This window comes from Agelaius phoeniceus, chromosome 23 (assembly GCF_051311805.1).
Source record: "Agelaius phoeniceus isolate bAgePho1 chromosome 23, bAgePho1.hap1, whole genome shotgun sequence".
In the NCBI taxonomy this organism is placed as follows: Eukaryota; Metazoa; Chordata; class Aves; order Passeriformes; family Icteridae; genus Agelaius; species Agelaius phoeniceus.
Window position 1 is genome coordinate 486,275 of NC_135287.1, and position 7,741 is coordinate 494,015.

Here is a 7,741-nt window from a genome sequence, read left to right on the forward strand (position 1 = left end):
GCCAATTCTGTGGTTCTGGGATCCCATGACCCTGGATATGGGACTGCAAATGGTTGCCATGGCAACAGCCTCTGGCTCCAGGCCTGAGCTGGTGTCCATGGCAACTACCCCTGGCATGGGGTCTCCATGGAGCTGCCAAGGGATTGACCATAGCAACAGGGGGCTGGTGATGATTGCCATGGAAACTGACCCTAGCAACAGGGGGCCTGGTGATGGTTGCCATGGAAACTGACCATAGCAACAGGGGCCTGGTGATGGTTGCCATGGAAACTGACCATAGCAACAGGGGCCTGGTGATGGTTGTCAGTGGCACTGCTGCCCTTCTCTGCTGCTGCTGGGGCACTCGGGGCTCTGAGCAGCAAAGGTGACCCTGAGCCAGGAGCTTTCCTTGCCTGCAGCAAAGCCTCGGAATGCAAAGCCCTTCCTGGGGCTGTGCCCTGCGCCAGCAGGGATTGTGCCAGCGGAGCTGACCCGAAATTCCTTCTCCCAGGCAGCTTTAGAACATGCAACATGGAAAAGCCAGAGCCCACTCTCAGCTTTGTGCAGCCCTCCAGCAGAATCTTGAGTGTGAAGCAGCCTGGGAACAGGGTTTAGTGTCAGGGGAAGGGAACTCAGAGCCCTTGTCTCCCCTTGGGCTGAGGCTCTGCATTTCCAATGGCCCTGCAGCTGCCAAAGAGGCCTTTCTGACTCAGCTGAGAACAGTTCTGCTGAAAGCCTGTCCTAAACCCGATTTTCTGCAAATGAGCCTAATGAATTCTAATTTTCTGCAGCCCCAGGTCTTGTGTGAGTGCAGGTGTGACAGGTGAAGGATGGAACAGCTCTACTGGGGGGGAATGAGTGCTCTTTTTCTTGTTTTGGTTTTTTTATTGTATTGCTTTGTTTGTTTGGATTTTTTTTTTGTTCTTTATTTGGTTCTTGTTTGTTTCAGTTGTTGTTTTGGTTTGTTTTTTTGGGGTTTTTGGTTTCTTTTTTTTCTGATACGGTTTTGTTTGGTTTTTTTGTTGTTTATTTGGAGAGTTTTCTGTTTTGTTTTGGTTTTTTTTTTTTAATCAATTCCCCCGTCAGCTCCGGGCAGAGCTCTCTAACTGTGTCTGACACTTGTCTGTGGCACAGTGGAGGTGGGCAGGGGGACCTTCCCTGAGCTGTGTTCAGAGGAACCCACATCAGCCCAGGCTGGGGTGGTCAGTGGCTGCTCAGTTCCATTAAGGGTCACCTGGTCATAAAAGGAGACCAGGTTGGTCAAACACGACCTACCCCTCCTAAACCCCTGCTGGCTGGCTGATACCCTGGCCATCCTGGAAGTGCTGGGTGATGACACTCACTATAAACTGTTCCATTACCTTACTGGGTACTGAGGTCAGTCTGACTGGCCTATAATTACCAGGACCCTCCTTCTCATCCTTGTTGTGAATGGGGGTCACATTGGCCAGCTTCCAGTCATCTGGAACCTCACCAGTGAGCTAGGACTGTTGGTAAATGATGGAGACTGGCTTGGCAAGCTCAGCTGCCAGCTCCCTCATCACCCTGGGGTGGATCCCATCTGCTCCCAGGGATTTATGAACATCCAAGCAGCTCAGCAATTCTCTGACAGCCTCCTCCTGGATAACAGGGGCCCATTCTCCTGCCTGATACACTTCTATGATGCTGTAGCTGCTCAATGACCTCACACAACAAACTCTGTGATGACCTCACACAACCCACTCTGTGCTGTCACACAGCCCCTTTCTGACATCACAGCTGCTCTGTGCCTCTGTGACACAGCCCCGTCTGGGACATCCCACAGCCCCTGCCAGTGCTGAGCCCCTGTGAGCACTGTCTGTGCACTGCTCATGGGGCCCTGGCAGTGCCCCCAGTGAGGGGCCCTGGCAGTGCCCCAGCCCTGCTAGGCTGTGCACAGGAGCTGCTCCTGGGAGAGCTGTCTCTCTGCAGTGCTGCTCTTGCCAGGAGCTGCCTCTGGGCCAGGAGCCTGGCCCAGCTCAGCAGCACGGACACAGCACAAGGACTTTATGACCCTCTTGGGGCTTTGGTGCTCTTTGCATCAGACCCAGTCCCTCAGAGTCTGCTCAAAGGACTTCTCAAGAACTCAAAGTCAGACTCAAAGTGCAAACTTTTATTCTTTTAATGGGTCTGAGGGACAAAACTCATGTGAAAGCATCCCCAAGTTCCAGTTGGAGCAGAACACTGGAGACAGTGATGACAGAGGAGACAAGCAAGGGAAAGGTGTCTCTGGTGCTGAGCAAACCTGGATGTGTGTCAGGAATGCAAAGGGCCAAGGCCTGAGCCCCAGCCCCTGACAGGGCAGATCCTGTCCCTCCCTCCTTTCTCAGGGCTCTTCCCAGGATGGGCACTGGGATGTGGGGATGTGCAATGCCAAGGGCAGGACCATGGGGTGGCCCCTGCCAGGCTGCTGAACATGGACAGGGAGCCAATGAGGCCCCAGGGCTGCAAGGGTCACTTGTCTCCTGCTCCTGGCTCAGGCCCAGGGCCAGCAGCCATGGCCAAAGTGCTGCCCAAGTTGGCTCTGTCAGGGCCTTGCAGCTGCTGCCCATCCCTGTGCCCTATGCAGCCCAGGCTGTCCTACGGTGTCCCTTCCCTGCGCCTCTGTCCCTGCAGACATCCCCTGGCTGCCCCACCTTGCTGACCCCTTCCTTTGCTGACAGCTCTGCCTCCTGCCTGGCTCTGCCTGGGCACACAAAGCTTTGAGCTGCTCCAGGCCCCTTCTGAGGATGTGCTGCACCACAGAGCTGCCCTGGCAGAGGAATTCCTTTCTCCTGGTGCCCAGTCTGGGCCTCTCCAGCTGCCCTTGGCATTAATTCTGTCTCTCTCTGGCTGTTTTCCACTATGTCAAAAGGATCCACCATCCCTGAAATTGCTCTTTAAACACTCTCATGGCTCTGCTCCGATGTCCTCAGTCTCCACACCACTGAGCACAGAGCTCCTTTGTCCCTACACAGTGCTCATGTGCCCAAGGCCTCCAAACACCACCTTGGGACATCTCTGGGCCCTCTCCAAGGTGTTCCCAAATGAAAACATTCAGCTCATAGTGTAAGAAAATCATCAGAGGACAGGGCCAGCCCAACCTGTCTGTCCTAGCTACTGTTGTCTGGGAGTTATCCTTGGATATGCAGAATTTGGGAAGCCAAATTCTAATTTTGGCCATGGTCCCTGGACAAGAAGGCTGGTTCTCTTCCATAGGAATGAAGGAACAGAGCCCCTCTGTTTCAGGGACAGATGAGAGGTGACCACCAGAGGCCAAGGCCAGCCAGAGCTGGCAGGTTTTGTTTGGTGAGATACCCTTGCATAGAGGAAATTTTTTAGGGACAGTACCAATTTTGGCAATGGGCATCTGAAAAGTCAGACAGTTCTTTTCCATTGCTAGGAAAGCACGGAGTCCCAGTACTCCAGGAGCTGATGAGAGGCAGCCCTTGACTTCCCAAGATCAGCCAGACCTGTCAGGTGGCCTCTGGGAGGCCAAGCCAGCCAGAGCTGTTCCATGTTCACTGGGTTTCATGAGGCCCCACAGCGTCCCAATGGTCCCTTGCTTCCACCAGGCCCTGAGGTGTCATAATGCCCCCTTGGTGACACAAGGCCTGAAGGGTCGGAATGGTCTCCAAGGTTCCATCAGGCCCCACAGAGCCCTAATGGTCTCTGGGTCCATGAAGCCCCTCTGTGTCACCATGGCCCCTTGGTTCCATGGGCTCCAGTGGTGCCACCATGATCCCCTTGGTTCCATGGGATCCAGTGGTACCACCATGATCCCCTTGGTTCCATGGGCTCCAGTGGTGCCACCATGATCCCCTTGGTTCCGTGAGGTCCCCACAGTGTCACAGGGATCTCCATGGGAAGGAAAGAACCCAGCCCCAGTGTGGCAGGGGCAGCCACCAGAGGCCAAGGCCAGCCAGACCTCTCTGTCCTGGTAGCTTTTGTCTGAAAGCAACCCTTGGATATAGGGAATTAGGGAGGTTGAACCCCAATTTCAGCCGTTTCTGCATAGATAAGAAGGATGGTTCTTTTCCATAGGAAGGAAAGCACCGAGCCCCAGTGTCTCAACAGCAGGGGAGAGACAGCCCCCAGGAGGCCAAGGGCAGTCAGACCTGTCTGTCCTGGCAGCTTTCACCTGGGAGCAATCCTTGGATGTATGGAGTTTTGGAGGTGGAATCCCAATTTTCGCCATGGTCAAGATGGGTGGGTTTTTTTCCCATAGGAAAGTAAAGGACAAAGTCCAAGTGTTTTGGAAGAAGATGAGAGGTGGCCACCCTCAGGCCAAGCCAGCCAGACCTGTCTCTCCTGGCACCTTTTGTCTAGGGGCTTTCCTTGGACATTGGGCATTTTGGAGGTGGAATCTCAATTTTGGCCGTGGGCGCCTGGACAGTAAGAAGAGTTTTTTTTATTAGGAAGGAAAGCACAGAGCCCCAGTGTTTCAGAAGCAGATGAGTGCCAGCCCTCAGGAAGCCAAGGCCAGCCAGACTTGTCAGTCCTGGCAGCTTTTGTCTGGGAGCTATCCTAGGATATAGGGAATTCCAGAGGCAGTTGCCCAGTTTTGGCCATGAGTGCCTGGTCAAGATGGATGTTTTTTCCCATAAGAAAGAAAAGCACATGGTCCCAGTGTTTCAAAGGCAGATGAGAGGTGGCCCCAAGGTAGCCAAGGCAGCCAGATCTGTCTCTCCTGGCAGATTTCATCTGGGAGCAATCTTTGCATATAAAGGAATTTGGAGAAGGAATCCCAGTTTTGGCCATGGACCCCTGGAGGAGGATCAGGACAGTTTTCTCCCATAGGAAGAAAAGCCCAGAGCCCCAGTGCTTCAGGGGCAGATGAGGAGCAGCCCTCGACATGCCAAGGTCAGCCAGACCTGTCCAGCAGCCCCCGGAGGCCAAACCAGCCACACCTGCTCCCTGTGCCCTTGGTTCCATGGGGCCCCACAGTGTCCCAATGGCCTCCTTGATTCCATGATTCCCTGTAGTGTCACAATGTTCTCCTTTCTTCCGCATTGTCACAATGGCCCCTTGGCTTCCCTGAGCCCTTGCAATGTCACCATGGCCCCTCAGCTCGCTGTGGCCCCGCTGTGTCACAATGGCTCCTTGGTTCCATGGGCCCCACAGCTTCATCCTTGGGCCTTGGCTCCATAGGGGGCCTGAGTTTCACAATGGTCCCCCTGATCCTGTGAGGCACCAGAGTGTCACAATGGTCTCTTTGCTTCCACAAGGTTCCATAGTGCCACCATGGTGTCCTTGGATCTGCATTGTCACAAGGGCCCCTTGGTTCCATGAGTTCTGTACTGTCAGCAATGGTTTCTTTGTTCCAGAAGGGCCTTGATGTGTCACAATGGCTCCTTGGTTCCATGACATTCCATAGTGTCATGAATGGAAAATCAGGCTATGAAAAGCCAGTGTCCATGAAGGAGATAGAGGAGTCCTTCAACTTTATTGGAACAAAGGGAGAGAATCCATCAGGGCACACACCCACGGGGTTTTCTCTCTCGAGGTTTCAGAGGGTGCAGCCTCCTTTTATCCTAAGCTCCTGGCTGCACACTGCCCTCCTCCTTTCCCCACTGGCTGAGGTACTAGGAAGGTACAGCCTTCCTGAACCTCCTACCCCACATTCCCCTCTTGAACCTGTCATTTTAACCCAAACATCAGAAACTCAAGCTTGTGCAGACCCACTTGTCTGTTTCAGGATCCAAGCTGTCTGGGCTCTGTAATAAAACTGTTGCTTGATGTTAGAAGAGACATTAAGACCCATTTCAAAGATGTTAACACCCCCACCTTCACCCATCGAATCGTTGGTAAAGATATCTGTCCTAGGTTGACTATATGATGCTTTTATCCCCAATTGTCTTATTCTGTTTATGCTGAATAATAAGTTTTGCACCTTTAAGACTTGTTCCAGAGAGTGAAGAGGGGAGAGAAGAAGCGTGCAGTTTGTTTTCAGACACTGCACTCACTCCTCCACATTCCTGCTCCTGGACTGTTGTCTGCAGATGGACAGACAGAGGGACAGAGCTGTCCTTTGTTTTAGCTAAAACTAACTAAAAAGGCAAAGAAATTCCCTGGACTGTGTTTTTCCCCCTTTTTTTTGGACCTGTTTAAACCTGCTCTGGACTGAACACCAGAAGAGCACCAGCAGCTCCACCTGTGGCCACCGGGCCGGGCCTGGGCCACAACATTTCCAGCACCGGAGGGACTGATAAGAGACTGAGTGAGCTGAGCTGCAACCCGGGGAGGGGACTTTCTGAGTTTGTCATCTCTTTTGGAGCAGCAAGGAGTTTTATAGTTTGATACTGTTTAGGTTTTATTGTTTAATAAAAAGGGTTTTTTCCACTTTTCTCCAAGGAGGTATTTTTCTCCCAGATCAGTTGGGGGAAGGGGAAAATTGAATCTGCTTTACTAAAAGAGCCCCTTTGGGGATTCTCTCCAAAATTAGCTGATTCAGGACAACATGACAGTTGAACTATTTTTAAAGGGAGCTTGGGAATTATTATCTGGAAATAATTATCCAAGTCCCCCCTGAATCGAGGTTTGTCAGCTGTTTGCAGACTCTGGGATGATTGTACATTATTTCAGAGATTGCTATTTGCCTAATTCCACCTATGTTGTTATCTTTGCTATTTGAAATATTTCTGATTGTTGTATCCAAATTATTCCTAATTGCTGTAAGTTTCTTGTCCACTACATGTATTATTTTACTATGATGTTGCTTCATACTCATAACAAAAGACATACATCTCATTCTTAAAAAACAAAAAAGAAGAGGAATGAACACCTTGAGAACATTCAAATAATGCAATATTTACATGAGAAATTTGGAAAAAAAGATCATCATATCTAAATCCCAATTGAGTGTACCACAGTGAAGCCTAATTGATTAATTAACTTCAGGAGAAGGTGTGCCTGTGTTTTATCATCAGCAGTTCAAAGCAGTCACCTGTTCATTCCATCAGATACTGATCAGCTCTGAAAAAATGAGGCCCAGTGCAAAGAGAAATAACCTCATCACCTTGCAGCCTTTGTGGCCAGAGCAGGAGCAGAAGGAGGACTGCCCAGACATGGCTGTGTCTGGAAACTGACAGAGGCAATTTGCCAACAAAAGCCTCATGGCATCCTCATGGTACAGTGCTCCTACGAACCTTCTCCTTCTCTGTTATTCCCTGTTCCAGCTCCCAGGAGGACATTCAGTGATGTCCAAGATCAACATTTCCAGCTCATAGACTTTCTCATACTTCTCAACTCATTGGAAACAATGATCATTTCTTTCCATTTCCCTAAGAGACATTGGAAATAATTCTTTTGTTTTCTCATGCTGCAAAACCCTGTGTCAATGACTTGATAGAATTTGGTAAGTTTTGTTGATTGTAATTGGTCTTTTATCTATCTTATCCCATATCTAATAGATAACCAGTGATAACCTTGATGAGATAATACCCTTGTAAGAGTGAGCTGTTTCAGCATCAGAACATATGAGCCTTTTCTAAATTAACAAAAAGGGGGAGATGTCATAGACAGGTAGAATAATGATAAAAGAAAGGCCTTAGGAAATCAGGCTTTGTTCTGCCATATTAATAGCTGGCCTGTCATCTCTTCTGAGTGCAGCTACGCAGTTACAAGTTCCCATGTGAAGCTATTTTGAGAATGAGACTTTGTGAACAATCTATTCTGAGGGTGAAAAACAAATGCACCTACAATAACAAGGGATTTGTCCCATGAGAATCAGTGAAGAGAACAGGTAAACAATACAATAGAGAGA